Source organism: Microtus pennsylvanicus, chromosome 20 (genome assembly GCF_037038515.1).
Source record: "Microtus pennsylvanicus isolate mMicPen1 chromosome 20, mMicPen1.hap1, whole genome shotgun sequence".
Taxonomy (NCBI): Eukaryota; Metazoa; Chordata; class Mammalia; order Rodentia; family Cricetidae; genus Microtus; species Microtus pennsylvanicus.
The window spans coordinates 26937595-26957461 of record NC_134598.1 but is presented as its reverse complement, the minus strand read 5'-3'; the positions used below and the strand labels follow the sequence as shown (position 1 = coordinate 26957461).

At 35.8% G+C, this 19867-nt stretch overlaps 1 long non-coding RNA gene across 1 annotated transcript in view; it reads right to left on the bottom strand.

The window, feature by feature from the left end:
* The window catches only part of LOC142838584 (uncharacterized), a 188160-nt gene extending 177796 nt beyond the window's left edge, over window positions 1-10364 (bottom strand). Inside the window, exon 1 of the long non-coding RNA XR_012908600.1 lies at window positions 10268-10364. This is a non-coding gene — a long non-coding RNA (uncharacterized LOC142838584). The remainder of the gene's footprint in view (window positions 1-10267) is intronic.
* Between the last annotated feature and the right edge of the window lie 9503 nt (window positions 10365-19867).

Here is a 19867-nt window from a genome sequence, read left to right as displayed (position 1 = left end):
TAACATCTTAAAGATCACCTTCCCCCAAATCATTTTTCTCAATCATCCTTCACAAAATGACATTACGATGAAGAACAAAACTTTCTTTCCTTCCAATAACACATAAATAAAACATTATAAATATATGACAAAGAGTAAAGTAAATTACCCATAGTCACAGTGGTTGCTGAAGCTTCATATTTTTTTCCCTGAATTTCTATGAAAATTAGAGACTATCCTATCTCCATGCCTAAAAGTTCCTTCTACTTCCCTTTGTAATATTTTGGAAACCACCTCAAAATCAAAATAAATTAAAAGAAAGTATGGAAGGAAGGACAGAAAAACGATGAAGGAAGAAAGGAGAGGAGGCAAGGAAAGAAAGAAGGTAGAAAGAAAGGAAGGAGGAAAGGAAGAAAGAAAGGAAAGAAGAGAAGGAAAGAAGAAAGAGGGAAAGGTAGGCAGACAGATATCAAATTGACTAATATCATTAATTCCTGATATTGTTTTACTCAAGTGTTTATTAGCAAGTAGGCAAAAAAAAATCATCCTGATTGCTCTCATTTTGTCAAACCCCAACTTAATCCACACTGTCATACGGGCCCTGGTAACAACCTCCCATGTCACAAGATCAATGGAACTCTGGAAGCTATCCCCGAAAGAAATGAAAATATGCTTCAAATTTGTGGAGCTCATAAAGAAAACACATTTTTCCTTCATGTATTTTTAAAGAGATTCTTGTTTCATTATGTCTTATAAGTGGTTTATCTGTTCACTACAGCTTATAGGACTGAACTGCAGTGGGATTGTTCAGTTTAACAGAATGCCATTCAGTTTTAATAAAGAAGTTAGTTGCAATTTTATTAGCATTGGGGACCTGGTTACTCTGTGGGGAATGTGTAATGTCTGTGAGTAAACTAGGCATACATCTTTCCTTTCTCACATTTTATTTTTTCTTAAACTTTAAGATCCAAGTGCTAATTTTTTTCCCAACAGAAAATGAAATCAACTTTTGATCAGGTATATTTCATACTTTGTTTTTAGTAGCATATTAGTTCTACAATAGGTAATATAAACTAATATTTTAAAACAACATTTGTGTATACACATGTTTAAACCATATTTTTATGGAAAGCTAATAGAGTGGACACTGGCATTTAAGCTTATGGCTAATGTTAACTGTGGCTCTAAACTTTGAAGACTGGTGGAGCTGGGCTTTGTACGCAATCATCTAGTGAGGCAGCCTTTCCTTTTGATTTTTCACAACACATTTTCCATTTGCTTTTCAGTCTTAAGTCACCCAAAACAGAATAATTATTTGAAAACTGAATAATTCATTTCAACATTCTATTTTTCATTAATTTTAATATTTTATGGCATTGGGAATAAATATTTGAGAAGAAATGGAGTTAACATATAAATAGGTTTATACGTTTGGTACTTTTGAAAAATAAGTTTTTCATTGAACCCAATATTCTAAGACTTATTGCAGATGCTACTTTTAGGCCTAAAATTGTATAATTTTGATATCTAAATTTGGTGGAATTATAGCAATTATCTTAATGGGATATCGTAGTCCTTGTATATGTACTGACCTGGGACTTGAACAGTTTGGATGTCCTAGTTGGGTCAAGAGCTCCAAACCTGCTTTAGTGTTTTAGAGTCATAATAAAAATGTGACTAGGTGCTCATTTTGTAGGATGCCTACGTACATTCGAAAACTTTAGTTATCCCATTTCAAGACAATTTTAATTAGCTACAGAATTTTCAATAATAGATTTTATGGTCATGTATCTATGTTTTTTTACACAGGCCATTGAACTAGTTTTCTTTTCCCAAGCAGTACAATTTAGAAAGTAAATCTGGGTCATTAACTTTCTTACTACTTATTCAAAGGGTAATATTTCTTGTTCCTCTTAAATTCTCAACAATGACTCACAGATTAACATCAGCTTTCTAAAGAAATCTTTGTTTATTTGAAGGAAAATATTAAGTATTTTTCATCAGCTACGCAGTCAATTGTCTTTTCCCTACCACATCCAGAAAAATATTGCTTTTTTATAGAGAAAGTCAAGGACTATTATAAAGGATAATCAGAGAATATATCTACTATCTACTCTTGATATTCAACACTCTTCATTTAATACATGACATGGGTACTTTGTTGTACCAATGGAATCTAAATTTTTGTAGTTGGGCATGGGTATAAAAATTATATCAATAATGCAATGAAAATTATATTTTTATTGCCTTTGCAATTATTTCCTTATTTCATTACCACATGTAATAAAAAATTAATATTCAATATACCAGTACTAAATTGCTCTCTTTTCTTAACTTGTATAAATATAGTACATAAAATTCGGGTTTTTTTTCTGAGCATTTCAAAGTATATGAAAAAAATGTTTTTTTAAATATTTAATATTTTGACTTTCATATGTGTTTTCCTGCATGTACATATGTGTACAGCATATATGTCTGGTACCTTTAGAGGCCAGAAGAGGGTGTCAGATCCCATGGAACTGCAAGTCATCTCTTAGTTCTGGTACTACGCTGCTACATTTTATTTTTTCATATTGCCATTAATGTGCTGTATCATTGGAAGATGCCATGGTCTGTAAGACCATCCACTGACTAGTTGCACTCTAAATGACACAGTTTAGCTTCACCTCATATGAGCATCTTTTTATCATAAGACAATATTAGAAACATTACTTATTTTCCATAACGTAGTTATACAGTCTTATATGTAAGACTGTATGTATGTGTATGTGTAAGTCTTAAGAGAGGTAGTGTTCTTTCTCTAGAAACAGACAGGCACAGTAGCAAAGCAGACAGCCTAGGGGAAGTATCCACATGTCCCTTTATATATAAAATCCCCAGAAACCAACTGGCAAGAAGACAACCATGTGTAGGTTCATCTGTTTCTTTCACAGGATGATCCCTTTGATATTGAAAACAAAGATGAGTTAATGAGCTACTAGGTATGGTAGGCCAAAGTTGGAATTCATCCAAGGCTAACACAATTTACAAGTACAGTTAATACTTAACCAGGCGCCATTAGAATGCATATCATTGAAACTTTGAAATCTTTGACCCATATTTTTCTCTCTCTCTCCTCTTCTATCCTTAGCCTCTGGTTAGCACCATTCTAATCTTCACTACCTTTTTGCTCTACTATTTATTTTAAGTTCTGCATCAGAGGAAGATCATGAGATATTTTTTTCTATGTGTGGCTTATCTCACGCAGCACCCAATTCTCCATGTTCACCATAGTTGAAGACAATGTTGATGCACTGAATATATCAAATTGGCTAAAGGATGAGATTTCAAATTTATTTACTATAGAAAGTAACACTTATTTTAGATGACGAATATGCTATTCTACAATACAGATGTGAAATTAAGCTTTTTAAGGAAACTATATAAAACTAGATTTTTCTTGAAAATGTCATATATACAAACAAGGATCAAAGGACAAATGAGATAAAGGCTTCTCCTTTTATTTTGGCCAAGACTCCCCTCCTGATATTTTAAAAATCTGACTTAAATCAGTTTAGTTAATGTGAAGTAATATTCTAGAATATATGTTAGATTTAACCATTTGTAGGTCAGTGGAGGACTGACCCCTGATTTATCCATTTTTCTATTTTGAAGGATGGTGCCATCCAAGTTCAATGGTGTAATTTCCTTACTTATAAGAGAGCTATAAAAGTAGAGTTCTGATTAGATGAATCAATCTAAGAAGGAAATGAAAATGACATACTTACTTGTCTGTATTTCTATGTAACATATGAAAAGGATTTCCCAACCAACACACACACCAAAAAATTGAGAGTGCTAAAAGTCGTTGAAATGAATAAGAACTATTTATAAATATCAAACCAGAGAAATGAAAGTTTGCAGTTCAGTTTGATATACCAAAAGATGTTTTTTTCATCACAATACTTGGCAGTAAAATCATTGAGGAACATACCAATTATGTTCAGAGTCTTTCCTCATCAATTTTGGTGTCATAGATTTTTTAAATACTAGTTAGGGTGAAATCCAAATATTGGGAAAGATGAGAAGCAGGAACACAAAATTTTCTGAAGTGGCCATTGTGAAAGATTTTCTTGGTTGGTTTGTGCCACCGCTAACTGCATGGAGGAAGCTTCTCTCCCTCTCACTGCCTGAGCAGAATGGTTTTCAGTACCTTTTGTTCTTTGTTGCAGTTCAGTTGCAACAAGAAAATTAACCACAACAAATCTTGCTGTTGATTTCAAACCCAGGTATTTGGAGACACTGGAGAATATTGAAGGCCCCAAGCGAACTTCTCAGTATCATTTTTTTTGTAGACATTGAAATGACAGATAGTCATGAGTATAGATGTAGTTCATCTAACGAAAGCATATTCAGGATATAGACTGACTATGCCTAGAATATAAAAGCTGCCCTCTCCTATTTTCTTGTTGTTCTCAGCTGTCGCCTAGTATGAAAAGCCTCTTATTCACCCACGCTCAAGTGCGTACACTCTTCTGAGCACTGGGGACACTTGAACACTAAGAGACTGTTGAGAAAAGAATTACTAAACTAATAAACCGTAGCCAGTATTTCAAGGAGTCTCACATCGGTGGTGTAAAAATACGATCTTTTCGTCCATACCCAACCTAGTTTTATTTCTTAAGAATTTCTTTTAAAGATACCATAGTTCTCTGGTAATTTAATTTGCTTGCTGAATGTTATATTCTCCAGTTTAAAACTTCTGTCTCATATCTGAACTATGATCTTGCATCTCTTCCCCCCCCCCCACAGGTACTAACTAGCTTATTTTGAAAACACAAACGGACAGGTGAGTCTTTCCCAAATAGTGTTTGTTGACTTCTTTCTGGCACTGTTTCATAGCAGCTGTTACAGCCTGTCTCGTGGGTTTTTGCATTCTTTCTGTTGTGAGATGCTGTTATGAGAATCTTATGTGACATTCTAGGGTTCTGACTATGGAATACCAGAATTTAAATATTAAAACTTTACTGAATTCCTTTGCCTGGACACTCACACCAGTGTTACATACCACAGCCTCCCACCACTGATATCACTTGCCTTGAACATAAATAAGTCAGCTAAAGTCATTATGGGATGTGTACCTATGTCAATCATAAGCCTGCCTGGTTGGTTAGTAGACTGCAGGTGGATCCAATATTCGCTACTCTTCTGCCACATTAAGTAGTTAGAATAATTGGGTAGCCTGGACAGTCATAGAGTTCAGCAAGGTTAGTAAGTTTCTGTACTTAAAAGCATTCTGAGTGTCTGTCCTTGACTGTTTGGGAAAAGAATGAGGAGGACTGTGAATTCCTCTTCCAAAAGCATTTCATACATCCAATGCAGAATACTTGTTTGATATGACCTTCAGAATATGGCCAATTTTGCTGCCTCTGAATCAACTTTGATTTTTTAATGTCTATCTTGAACCAAAAAGTATATATTTTTTACAGCTTTTGTTTTCAACTCTGAGAACAACAATCAATTGTAGTACAGTATAAATCCTAATCAGTATTCTTTATTAAGCTATCCTCATCACCATGGGTCTGACTTCACATCCATTCAGATAATAATAATAATAATAATAATAGTAATAGTTACATAAAAACAAGCCAATTTAAAACAACCAGTCGATTAAGAAATGTAAAAACCCTTCCTCGAGAACACCTTTTTTAAGAATGACTAAAGATGCTGACAAGGCCGAGAGTAGCTGAGATCTGGGTGGGATGCTCAGCAGCTGGAGTAACATCAGGCAGAAGAAACAATGAGAAAGTGAAAGTTTTCTACACTGAGAATAAGACTCTTTCATATTATGTATGGGGAAGCCTTTGAGCCTCTAGCAGAGCTTCACAATATGGTTTGAGATGGGCTCGAGGTGGATGAAAGAGAGGTGGTGGTAGATTAAACTAACATTGAGGATGAGCTGTGTGATTGATTAGGGAAATTAGTCAAGGTAGCACTAGAACTTTGTTGATGATGAACTAGAAATGTGTGTGCTCTGTGGAAATCATAAAAATTAAAAATGGCCCTTTGGTTTTTAATTTGGCATTATAATTTATTGAAATGAGAACAGGCTATTTCGCCTATTGGTGTTTGTTTGCCACGTCTCCCCTAATAAAACAAATTAGGACAAACTGTGTGACTTCAATTACCGAAGCTATTTCCTCATAGTGCTTGAGATCAAGGTGCTAACAGCGTTGGCTTCTCTGAGGCTTCTCTATTCGCTAGTATTAGACATAGCTTTCTATCTTCCCCAAGAACTGACTGCGACAAAATTTCTGCTTTTTGTAAATTAAAGAGTCAAGCTGCATTTATACCAATGGCCTCAGCGGTATTTGCTATGTGGAGAATTATTATTCTAGCAATTCAGTTTACAACAATGCTGGTATTATTTTGCATATCTTTCAGGGGGATAGATAATAGAAATTTACTTTAGAAATTATTTAGGAACAGAAATCATGACTCATGCCTTAGTCCTGTCATTTGTAGACCAAGTCAGCCATGAGTTTGATGACAGGAGGGGCAACAGGAAGAGTTTCAAGCCAGACTGGAATACAGAAAGAAAAATTTTAAATACCTTTTCAAAATTTGTGTTTTATAACAATTTTAGGACATTTAGGAAGATACGAAGGCTTTATAGCCATCTAAAATGGATATGTCAAAGCATCCCACATTGAGTAGTATTGGCTTCCTTCATTTGTCCAATTGTCATTAGACACAGTTTACTTTTTCTATGAAAATCCTTTATATAAAGAATGTCCCTTTTATATGAAGCTTATGTGGGCCAGTTTCAATTTCAATGTCGTATCTTTGGTTCATACATTTCTCTGTAAATTCTTCTATTATCATCATATGATTTGGGGATTCATGGGAAAACAATCTACCAAAATAATAGTTACAGAGATTTTGCTATTCTTACAACCTTTAAATCTGATTGACACCAATCTATCACTCTAAGGGCTGTTACTTCTATCCCAACTTTGCACACATGTAATACAGCATCCTCATGTAAAGTGTATGAGCTATGCAAAGGTGTGGAATACTGGATCTTAACATTTAAGTCATTTTCCAAATCAGGAACAAATGAATTATTTTTTTATTATTTATTCAGCCAACCAGCATTAACTAAACCCTGGCAATGTTCCACAGTTGTTCACATATTATATTAATTCACTTCTAATAAAACTAGTTATAAAGATGAAACTAATTTCCTCATTTTACAGTTGGGGACACCAACACACAGCCTGTGCTTATCACTGCTGTACTAGAACATAAACAGTATGGCCTCAGAGTACAGTCTATCATTATACTAAATCATGATTTCTGTAAGTACAATTATGCACCAAATTAAGTAGGCAGCTTTAGAGGTATGTCTTGATTTCTTTTCTGCTGCTGTGATAAAACATGAGCAAAAACCAACTTGAGGAGGGAAGGCTTTATTTGACCTGCTTGTTTTGGTCCATTATTGAGGCAAGCAAGCCAAGGTAGGAACTCAAGGGATCAGTCTACGGCAGAAACCAAGGGGGATTGACAGTGTGCTTTTTTATACATGCAAAATATAGACTCTCCCTCAGTGGGCTGTGACTTCTCACATCAATCATTGATCACAGGAATGCTCCACAGACATGCCCACAAGCCAATGGGATAGAGACAGCTTCTCATTTAATATTTTGTGACAAGTTCACAAAACTGAGCACCTGCATGCTATGACCTAACATGATAAAATGCTCATTTACCAGCAAGATAGCCTTTGGGCCAGAGCAGATCCCGACTCAGTCTACCAGTTTAGGAATTCTTCAAATCCTGTCAATAATGGGCCAGGGCAGCAAAAAATCAATTTTCAGTGTCTCAAAGTTCGGGATTGGTTGAAAGGAGAAGAATGGCAGATGGTAACTTGAACTAGCCCTTCAGTGTAACTATGACTTTCCTAAGGATGATTCTCACTATCACAACCAAGTCAGAATTTAATTCAAAGGCAAGGATGGGCTCTGATTGAAGGAAAGAGAAAGCAAGAGCAAAGGAAGGAAGAAAGAGTAGTCGTAGGTTGCCCATTCCCATACCGGGGCCGCATCAACACAGCCGCTCTTTTGCTTCAAGTTAAACAGGTCCTACTGCCTTGTGAGTGGATTGTGACTACATCTCCATCCTGCAAGCATACCTCAGCAGAGCTTGAAGTTAGAAGTCAACTTGGAAGCTCTGAAAGAACTTGGACTTGAGCCAAAGGTATTCAGCGAGTGCATGAAGATCTTTCGGGAAATCTGTTGTTGGTGAAATATCTGGTATAGGAAACATGTCTGGCAGCAAACCCATCCTTTAGAACAAGAAATCAGATGCTGTTGACAACATGCTTTGTTTTACAATTAATTACTTCGGTCTTCGCCATTAATGTTCTCAGGAAGTGTATTCAATGAGAGTTAATCACTCCTATATCTCGATGCTGTGCACAATGAACGTTTAATCAACTTAGATTGTTTGGAGTGAAACAACTGGGGGAAATGAGAAGGCACACAATGAAAGGTGGTTAGCTTAATGGCAAAGAACTTTATTTCAGCAAGAAAAAAAGAGTGCGAAGTTATGAACAAAGAACAGAAGACCCAAGTCAGTTCTGAGACCAAAGATCATTTTCTTCAATGAAATTAGGGAGCCGAAGGAGGAGTTTTAGAAGTATTGTAACATTACAAAGATTGAAACAGCGGAAGGTTAAGAACACCAAATCCTGGATTTGGCCCACCTGTGGAAACATTGGAGTTTCACTTAGATTTTGACTGTCTCTTCTTCCAATTATATTAATTCCTGTGCATTAAAAATGCCAGGTATTGTTTGTATCACCATTGTTAGCAGTAGTTTAAAAGAAGTAAAGATGAATATATGAAATCACAGAGGGATGTATGGTGCTAGATCCTGGTTTTTGTTAGCACTGTTACCATTTTAAGCAGAAAAAAATATTGAAACTCTGACTAGAGTGACGTAATTTTCTATATAGCACACTGAAGTTAAATCAGAACAGACTGTAAAGACTGCCACTTTGCTACCTTCCCAGGTACAGGAAACTCCATAAAAACCAGATTCTCCAATTTCCGTTTAGAAGGTGGAATAGCTACCTATTTCTTAAAAATTATTTACACTTAATCTGGTTAGCTTAATGTGATCTTATTAATTGTGCCCAATGCCAGTATCCAAGTAGAGGTTTCAGAAAGAGTTAAATTAACTAAGAGTTTTCTGCTTGACTTGCATAGTCTTGACTACCTCGGGATTGCTTTGTGGCTTTCATTGTTTCTTAATATACCCTATTCTAGGACTATGTTTTGTGGAATTTCTTCTCTGTTCTTTGAGAGAAGGGACAGAGAAGAAAATGACCACACACTATACAGTTTTGCAATTTCAGAGTGCTGTTCTCTGTATTATATTAAGTATTTTGCATACTTTTAGATTAATAGATCAAATTATATTTTATTCCAATTATGCAAAGTTGTATTGAAAAGAAATGATGCATGTACCTCATTCTTTTCAGAAGAACTGTATCAATTGCTAAAAATTGATTTAATAATTTGCAACTGTGTGAACCACATACCTGGCATATTGCCCTACAAGTTATACCAATCCCAGGCAGAAGCAGTCAAGCCCAACATCTGAATGCACGTGTTTAGGACAGAAGCACCATCCACACTATTGGGGAAAGAGGGTTAATCCACTATTAGTAAGATGTAGTTTTTTAAAAGATATTTATTATCACAGTAATAAATTTTGTTATAATTAATTAAGATTTTCTTAATATGTTTTTATATTAAGTATTAAGATCCATTGACAAAGTGTGAAAGAGTACTTTCTAACATAAAATGGTTTGAGAATGAAGTAATAATTCATATGGGTTAGATAGTGTTAGTTATGAAGAGAGGAAGCCTCTGTGCAATTAAAGGCATCTGTCTTTCTGTGACTATGATGGCACACACACCAGGCAAGATAGCAACTTAATGTTTTTGTTTCGAGTAGGTCAATCATTTGTGCAAAGCTTATTTCCCGATTCACTCAGTTGTATTCAGAGTCCTTTGTCATCTTAAGGGAGACTTCTCTGAGGATTCTTTGTAATCATATTAACGTCACATTTCAAATGCACATGCCAGTACTATTGCCAAAATGTTTTTGCATTTTGATTTTCAGAGCTTGAGCAAAAGAAAAAAAAAGTGACAAAGACATTGGTTGTAAAGAAGATACCGTTTCTTCAAGCACTTACAAAAAAAAAAGAACTATAAAAACCTGTAATTAATTGTCTTACCTTTCTCCACTTAACAGTGTGACACTGAGCATTTGCATTCCTAGACGGCATCAGGATAGAATGCAAGCATCCCTGTGAAATCAGAATTCTCTCTGGCCTGTCAGATTCTAAGGCGTGATAAAAAAAAAAAAGAGCTATCTGAGTGGTATGAAACCCGAGAGGGATTATGGGAAGTGTAGTCAGCTGCAGTAACTCAGTTTTTACAAGGGGAGGAGAAAAATAGCATTTGAGATGCGCTCTCCATGCATCTGAACTCACTTGGCTTGATCCATGAAAAACGCTAGTGGCCTGCCTGCACAAATAAAGTTAAAAATATAGAAAACTTTCTCACACATTGCCATTTTTATTATGCTTCTGTAGCAGGTGCTTTGGGAAATGAGTTTGAAAATTCCTCTACTTATGTCTGGAATCTCCAAACAGCTTCTCACCTTGGGTGAAATTTAAAATGTTTTATTTCTTCTGGAGACCAAAGATTTCAGTTTATTAATTCCAATTCTCTAAATTCAAACTAAAGAAATTCAAAGAATGTAAAATTTATGGTAAGCGTCTGTCCAGATACACAGTTCACTTTATTTGACTTACACCGTTTGCATTTTTAATAAGAGGAAACAACTTTGGTGTGCCTATGCAAGGTGCTTGTAGTTTAAGCCAAATGTTCTTTCAAATGAGTCAGATGTTAAAAAAAAATTAAAAGCTTATGAAGAGAAACCTTAACTTAAATAAAGGTTAATTTATTATTGAAGAACTTTTATGAATTCTGTGGTGGAGATGCATTGTTTCTCGCATCTACAGGAATGTACGATGCTGCCCTAAGCTTGTTCCAGTCATCAGCTGTTCATTAACTTAGAGCCAATCTCAATTCTGCAAACTTTGTACGTGAATTTACTGCTTTACCTTATCGGTTTTTTTTTTTATTTTACTTTACTTTTTTTTATTGAGAAAAGGAGAAAAAAAAAGTTTCCACCTCCTCCCAGCCTCCCATTTCCCTCCCCCTCCTCCCACCCTTCTTCCCCTTCCTCTCCAGTCCAAAGAGCAGTCAGGGTTCCCTGCCCTGTGGAAAGTCCAAGGTCCTCCCCCCTCCGTCCATGTCTAGGAAGGTGAACATCCAAACTGGCTAGGCTCCCACAAAGCCAGAACATGAATTGGATCAAAACCCCGTGCCATTGTCCTTGGCTTCTCATCAGCCCTCATTGTTCGCCATGTTCAGAGAGTCCGGTTTTATCCCATGCTTTTTCAGTCATAGTCCAGCTGGCCTTGGTGAGCTCCAATAGATCAGCCCCACTGTCTCAGTGGGTGGGGTCCCAATGAGGAGCGGAAGGAGGGAGAAGATGTGCTTTACCTTTTCTTAACATTTTATTCTGCTCCTGCTAGCTTGAACTTTGTTTAGATCTACAAACACTAGGGTATACAAGTCTCTCCCATATTCGGCGGAATATCAAGCTATACAATTTTGTGCTAGAACATAAACCGGCTAGGTCTCAGAGTCCAAATACATAGAAATATATTCTATGAGAACTGGACAATGAAAACATCCCCCTACGTTACTTTTTCTTCAGAACTCTTCCCTTAATACTAATGAATAAATGGTTATAAATAATTTTACAGAGAAACCCTGTCTCAAAAATCCAAAATAAATAAATAAATAAAGCTCAATTTCTGATTCTTTTTGGAAATTGACATATATAAAAATATGGCCTTAAATTTCATTATTGCCACTGTATATTAGAACTGAGAGAGTCACCCAATCAACACATGAACTATCCTCCCTGCTATTATTATACTTCTTTTCTCTGACACTATGACCAACTATTGTATTCTCTGGTGTTTTAATCAACCCAAGAGGCCCAGTGTAATTTTCTTTTCTTATTCTAGAAAATTTTTAACTATATTTTAAATCTATATTTTATGACTTTGAACACCTGCTGTGGACTTGAATTTGTGACACCTGTTTGGTTTAGCTACAGCTGGTCTAAAGTCCATGACTGAGTGCAAACTCTTGAGCCCAGAAGATAGTTTCCAACAAATACTTATCATTTATCTAACATCTACTTAAGATTTCCTCTTACCACAGTCAGGATGGGTAAGATCAAGAGAATAACTGTCCACAATACTGGCAAAGATGTGGGAAGAGGGGAACCCTCATTCCTTGTTGGTAGGACTACAATCTATTATAGCTATAATCGAAATTACTGTAGAGAATTATCTAAAGATAAAAGTAGACATACCACATAACTCAGGTTACCACTCTTTGGCCTATACCTAAACCACCCAATATTTTATTTAGGAGATAATTTCTCAGCCATGTGTCATGCCATTCAATTCGAAATTGAAACAACCTAAATGTTTTTCAACTGAAGAATGTATAATGAAGATGTGGTACATATCGACAATGAAATTATACCTATCTGTAAAGAAAAGCAAAGTAGGAGACAGAGACAGAGGAGCACGGGAAAGAAATCTCAAGGTCCAAATCAGGAGCAGAATGAGACGGAGCACGAGTAAGGACCTCAGGACCGCGAGGGGTGCACCCACACACTGAGACAATGGGGATGTTCTATCGGGAACTCACCAAGGCCGGCTGGCCTGGGTCTGAAAAAGCATGGGATAAATCCGGACTAGCTGAACATAGAGGACAATGAGGAATACTGAGAACTCAGGAACAATCGCAGTGGGTTTTTGATCCTACTGCACGTACTGGCTTTGGGGGAGCCTAGGCAGTTTGGATGCTCACCTTTGGAGACCTGGATAGAGGTGGGCGGTCCTTGGGCTTCCCACAGGTCAGGGAACCCTGATTGCTCTTCGAGCAGATGAGGGAGGGTGACTTGATCGGGGGAGGGGGAGGGAAATGGGAGGTGGATGAGGGGGGGAGGCAGAAATCCTTAATAAATAAATAAATTAATAAATTTATTTTGCTGTGGAAAAAAAAGAAAAGCAAAGTAATAAATTTTGTAGGTAAATGGCTAGGATTAGAAAATATTATTCACAATCAGCTTCAACACACACACATTAACAATGCCTTTAAGAGGGATGGGGGAGACTTAGTAGAAGTTGGAGGGAAAAAGTACAGGGCAGATATGATACAAAATGCCGTGCTCATGTATTAATTTAAAAAAAAATAAACTTAAAAAAATAAATTTAAAAAATGAAGGAAAAAAGAGTGGAAAGGGTACCATCCTTGTTCCCAAAGATCTTAAAATCTTAGAGTTTTGTTGATTATTGGATTTAATCTATTGTTACATGCAGGGAGGAGCTTATTATTATAAACAAACACTGGGGATCCATATCACTGCAAACTAGGCTGAAAAATCTAAGAAAACTTATGTGCTGAAATATGAACCATTCACTGAAGAACTTTAGGAAGCATTATAGATATACATTTAATGATTAAAATACTATTTATAATTTTTACATACTCTTTTATTCAAAGTAGGTTTTTTGTGTTATGAAGGCACCTAGAAACCCATGTGGCTTTCTTCTCCCTGACCTTATCTCATCAAGATAAGATCTCTAGAGTTTCAGCTCGGCTGCATTTATTCTCTTTCCATTAAAACTCTAGGCCTCTAAAAGACATTATGGAACTCATGTCATAGTAGGTTAATGTTGTATGGATAATTTGTTCTTGTCAGACAAGTTTGGAGCAATTAACCTGGGTACATAATTTACCTGGACAATCTTTATTTTAGAAGGTATATGTGTGTGTGTGTGTGTGTGTGTGTGTGTGTGTGTATGTGTGTGTGTGCGTGTGTGAAAGAGAGAAAGAGAAAGAGAGAGAGAGAGAGAGAGAGAGAGAGAGAGAGAGAGTTTGTATTAAAATACAGAAACAGATAATGACAGGACATTGAACTCTTAATCACTTGACATTCAATCTATATATTTTTATATGCTCTTATTCTGATATGAGTGGTTTTTGTCATCAATGTTTTAGGATATGTGAGACAAAAATCAATATACCTTATTTAATTTGTGTTTTAAATGACTTATATATAATTCTTAGATGTGACATTTTAAAATAAAAGTGACTGCAGATAAATGACCAATATTGGTATCTGTATGTAACAGGACAGACCAAACTCTAAACTGATTCTAGGAAGAAGAACATTTTCTTCTGAGTAGAGGCAGAATCTGGTTTATCATAGTGTAGATGAGATTATCATATTCTGTCAAATAGTATTTAGAATGTACATGTAAGTATACATATAAATATGATCTTACTTATCATGTATAATATGAAAATATGTTTCAAATGACCTCTATACATGCATTCCTTAAAGAAAAAGGCAAAGTGGAGTTAGCTTCTCAAAATAATTGCAAAAGTTAGATATTTTAATGCCTGAAATATTTTATTTAAATATTAGAAAAAATGAGTTATAGTTCAATTTAATCGTTGTATGTTTATATTATTAAATAAAATTTATTTAGATATGCTCATACTTAAAGCAATGCACTTGTATCCTTTTCCAAAATCAATTTATTTCACTAGCATTAATTCATAAAAATTAATGTTAGTGTTGTCAACTTGATGCAACCTAAAATTAAGAGGAGCTGGACCTCTGAGCATGTCCGTATTATCTTAATAATTTTACTTTTTTATATTATTATGCAGTCAGGACAGTTATATTCTTGATCCCACCTTGTGACTTGCTAATTGTGAGTGGTACTATTTCCCAGGCAAGAGATCCTGACCTGTATAAAAGGAGATAAGGTGAGCTGAACAGTAACATGCATACATTTTTTTTTTTTGTTCCTTGCTCGTAACTATAGAGATGGTGTGGCAATCTATCTCAAATCCCTGTAACTTCTTTTCTATGATCCACTACTACGCTAAAGTGAACATATATTACCCTAAGTTCACTTTTTAGGGTATTTAATTAACATAACAAGAAAAGAAACTATTAGACGCTACTGTGGAAGATAAGCATGCAATAACTCTGTACTGAGTCCTCATTTCAAACTCTCCACTGGGACATAAGAAGACTTAGCTCCACTTCGTTGAAATGTGATCAAGGCTAAAGAGGAAAGTTATGAAGTAAGTCTTTTTTATTATCTTCAGTACATTTTGGACTGGCTGTTCTGTGAATTACGGATCACAGTTTACTAATAAGTCTACCGTTCACAAAGCAGCAGGGATTTCCCCTGAGACTCCTGTCTACATTCTTCTGTTGCTACAAGCATAATTTTTTGCATTGTTTTGTAGTTAGGATAGTTATACTCTTGACACCACCATGTGATAGAATTAAATAGTTTCAGTATCTATTAAGAGAATGTAAAATAGCCCTACTTATAACAGGCTGTACCCGTGACTTGCAAGAGGGCAGAGTTGTTACTGCTCTGAAACAAAAAGAAGTTAGAACATGGTCTGTAGGACAGATGTAATTGTGGGAAACTGACTTGTTAAGAGAGGAATTCCAGAAAGCTTCAATGGGTATCCATAAGTTTATAATATCATGCCTGATATCATCTGAAGCTCACATAATAACAGACTATCCCATCCAAGTGATAGATAGGATACAAAGGTGTGAAATCTCATAGGCTAGTGTTAATTGTTGCATCATTATTTGGCTGTGTAGAATAAAGACCTAGCTTGTGAATTGTGTAGAGTTTGGAAGTTAGGGGCAAGATGCAAGTACAGCATAAGGAACTGTGGTTAAGGAGATCCTATCCTCAGGAGAAATGTGCTCATTTGGCATCGGTTACCTTTTAGATGAGCTTTACTGAGAGATGGAGCCCTTAAGGAAAAGAGCAGGCCTTGGAGTCCTAAAAGGAGCATCATTAAGAGAGATACAGTGTCATGACACAGACAGCCTTAATAGGGCCTTGAAGGAAGAAAGAATCAGAAATTTCCTGCTTAATCTAGGGAACAAAAGAGATTTCTACTTCATAACTTTTCATCAGGTTAGGCAAATGTTAGGTCATATAATCTCTACCCTGTCTTCAGGGACAAGGAGTATAGAATCAGGCTTTAGGTTAGACAGTGATGGTTTGTTATTTAACACATATATCTCATTCAAATATTTAATTGACATATGGCATCTTTTTCTTTAAATTTGTTTAGAGCTGCTAAGAAAAAATGAGAGATTACAAGTGAAATACATTATTAGAGTCAAAATTATATTACAATACACTACACTATGCCCTTGGAACCTTGGAAATAAATCTTTCCTTACCTACTATCTTGTTCTTTACAAGAGAAAATAAACTGTAATCAGTACCAAAAGCAACAGAAGTTAAAATAAAAATGGGAATAACTTAGGAAATGATGATCTTTTGTAGGACTTGCTAAGTAAAGATGAAATATGAGCAATCTTTTTGCAGGTTCTTAAGAAATACTGGATCTTTATAACTTATTCATTTTTTTCAACCTTAAATTTGAACTTAGTTTTATTATAATCTGTTCACTCTTTTTCATTTTGAACTTCGTGTAATTATAATTTGTTAGTTCTCTTTCAGCCTTCATTTTGAACTTAATATTACTGAAAAAGAATTAAATGGTAACTAAAGATTCATTTTTATAGCAAAGTCATAAAGCTGAGAGATAAAATGATTCATTTCAGGACATAACTCTCTTTGTAGTATTAGTAAAGAATATATTTGTGTTAAGTTTTCATGGGAAGCATGAAGAAATGTCTGTTCATCCCTGATAGGGTACCAATAATGGGCCAACATGTACTTCCCCCACAGTTCAACCATGTGACACATGTCATCTTCCAGAACTTAGGTAAGGAGTTAGTTATACAAATATGATGTACTACAAAATGAGGTGACCAGGAACACTACTGCTGTGTTGACTTAAGAAACATAACTTTCTTCTTGAATGGCATAAGGGATTTTATCCTGAAGCCAAACTTACAGAATTCAGATTTAGGTAACTTCAAATTCCATGTTCCCACATGGCAGAAGTTTAAAGAAAACATAATTAAAAAGTTACGAAACAGGACAGTTTTAGGATACATTGGCGGAAACCCTAGGTCATCTGATAGGTGACACTATTCTTATCTTAGGGTTTTGCATAAGCCAGAAGCCTATATATCTATTCCAAAGCATTTAGTATGTAGACACAAGGATGATAGATCAAAGATTGAGATGAAAAATAAATGATTACGAAGTGGCTAAAATTAGCCCAAGATAATCTGGCCCTGGACTTACAAATTTTCAACCTTTCCACATCATTGATCTCTGATCAGATAATCAGTCTTGGAGTAGGTTCAGTGTAGGATGTGGCTTCTATCTGAAAACATTTCTTTAGTTTCTTTCCCAGGACTTTCCCTTACATTTAAAATAGGAATGCCACTTAGTGATCTTGTGTGTGCCCTGATCAACCCAAACACAAATTGAAGCTGAATCTTGTTGTTCCTATGAAAGGGGTAGCTCATAAATCATTAATTAGGAGAGCTTTGGTAATGACCAAATGGTATGTTCCCAAGCTGACCTAAATGTAAAATACTATTAAATAATAGATGATTATATTTTCCCATGCATTTCAGAACTACTGAGGTATGGTTTGCAGGATAGAGACACTACATTTTCTTCCACTATCTTGGATTGGCTTTTCCTTGCAAATGAAAGCTTGAATAAATAGAATTCATACATGTAAATGTATTTACACATATGGGATTTATATTTTAAATTTCCTAAAGTAAATTACAATTGTAGTCACATTAAAATGAAAAATGCAGTGATAGGCTCCCTCAAAAGTGGGACCAAGTTGTTCCGGAGGTAGACTGGCATATCCCAGATCACATCATTAACAGAGTTTGTCTTTGAGGCTTTCTTTATTTCATCTAGATGGAAGTCAATCCATCAAGATTAAATTGTATCACTTTGTTATTTATTTTCTTAAAAACTCCAATTATTAAGATAATTCTTTTCTATCAGCTTCTTATTAATACTATATGAGGCCTGAAAAAGAACTCTGACCACATTTTCTTAAATTCACTGTCTTCTAAGACATCATTTTTGGTACTTGGACCTTAATGAATTAATCGCTTCTCTTTACAGTTTTCTGATCTTATTGTTTACCTAAAAATCAGACTTGTAGATGTCTCCTACTGTTATATAATTGAAATGATAAAATTTCTGACAGCTTCAGTGCCATAACATTCAAAAGTCTATCCTTTTTTCTCCCATAACCATACTACCTTCGATCTGATACCGTGAACTTTCTTTTGCCCGCCTGTGACATTATTTCTCTGCTTTTCCAATGTTGTTCTGCAGTTCACTCTGTTTTAATTTGCTAAGAGCTTAACAGTTCTTTCAGAAAAAATAACAACATCCTCAAAGTAGCTGGCGTAGTGGCCCTTAGAACAGAACATCAGTCATTGAAAAGGAAGGAGTACAGTTCAGTGGTAAAGAGCTCATGTCACATCCAAGAGGCTCTCAGTGCGATCACTAATCCTGACAAACAAAAGCCATTATCAGGCTTATATGAATCAATGATCTCATTCAGTCACAATTTGTACTGATAGTTTCAAACTAATAATGAGAAACAAACAAAATAGAGAGGTACAGAACACAAGTCACTGTGTTTTCTTACTACTTCATGATATGCTATGGTGCAGACCAATTAATCTTTCTGAGTAGCTATTATTTCCTCAAGAATTTCTATTTTGGTAATGAAGCAACTCTGCTTTATTCTCAATATAATAAAAATTTTCCTAAAACTGTACCATATAAACCACTAATTCTAAATTTTCTTCTCTTATGCAATATTATTGACTAGGTATATTCTACTGAAAGTATTCCACAAACTAGGACTCTTCTACCAGTGAGAACTGATCATTTGTTTGCCAGAGATCTGTGACTGGAATCTTCTCAACTTCATTTGTTTAATACCTTGTTCCCTTTTCCAAAAGATTTCCCTTTAGAGGGAGAAAACATGCGGTGGTGATGAGAACATATGGGAGAAATCTCAGGAAAAAAAAAAAACAGTTCTTATTATTGTACTTGAGTAGTTTCTTTGTGGCCAGAGGTGTCCTTTCCGTTAGCAGTTCTGTCCAGGCCGGAACCCAAAGAATAATGCCCATGGTTCATGCACCAAGGTTCTTGTTCAAGAACAGAGGCCCTGGTTGAAACAGAGAGGTACTCATTCATACACAGGCTCTGGAGCATGCGCAGAGGTACTCATTCACAGACAATGGCGCTAGTTCACACACAGAGGCTCTCGTTCACACACAGAATAGCTCTGGTCCAGGCACAGTGGCTCTGGCTCAGGCACAGAGGCACTGCTTCATGTCTTATCCTTCTCTTTGTTTTTTATCTCTCTCCGTCTTTTGATAGTAACCCAATGAGCAATGCTGACTGGTAACCACACATGACCAAGCACTTTCTGGGTCCTTGGAATTGTGGACTGGAACCCCATTGCCCTCACGAGGGTGGTGAGTGCCTAGACACACTTCATGAAGCTCTCGCATTGGAGTGACAGGACCAGGACCGGTAAGCCCACCTTTCCACACCTCAGGCCAATCAGTTCAAAACTCAATTTACTTCCTTTGTAGGGAAGAAATCCTATCAATGGCCAAAGTTCCTCAATGGCATCCACCTTCAGGTTTAATCCTTGCTACAACTCTCTCCCTCTCTTATCCCCACTGTACAGGAGCACACTTA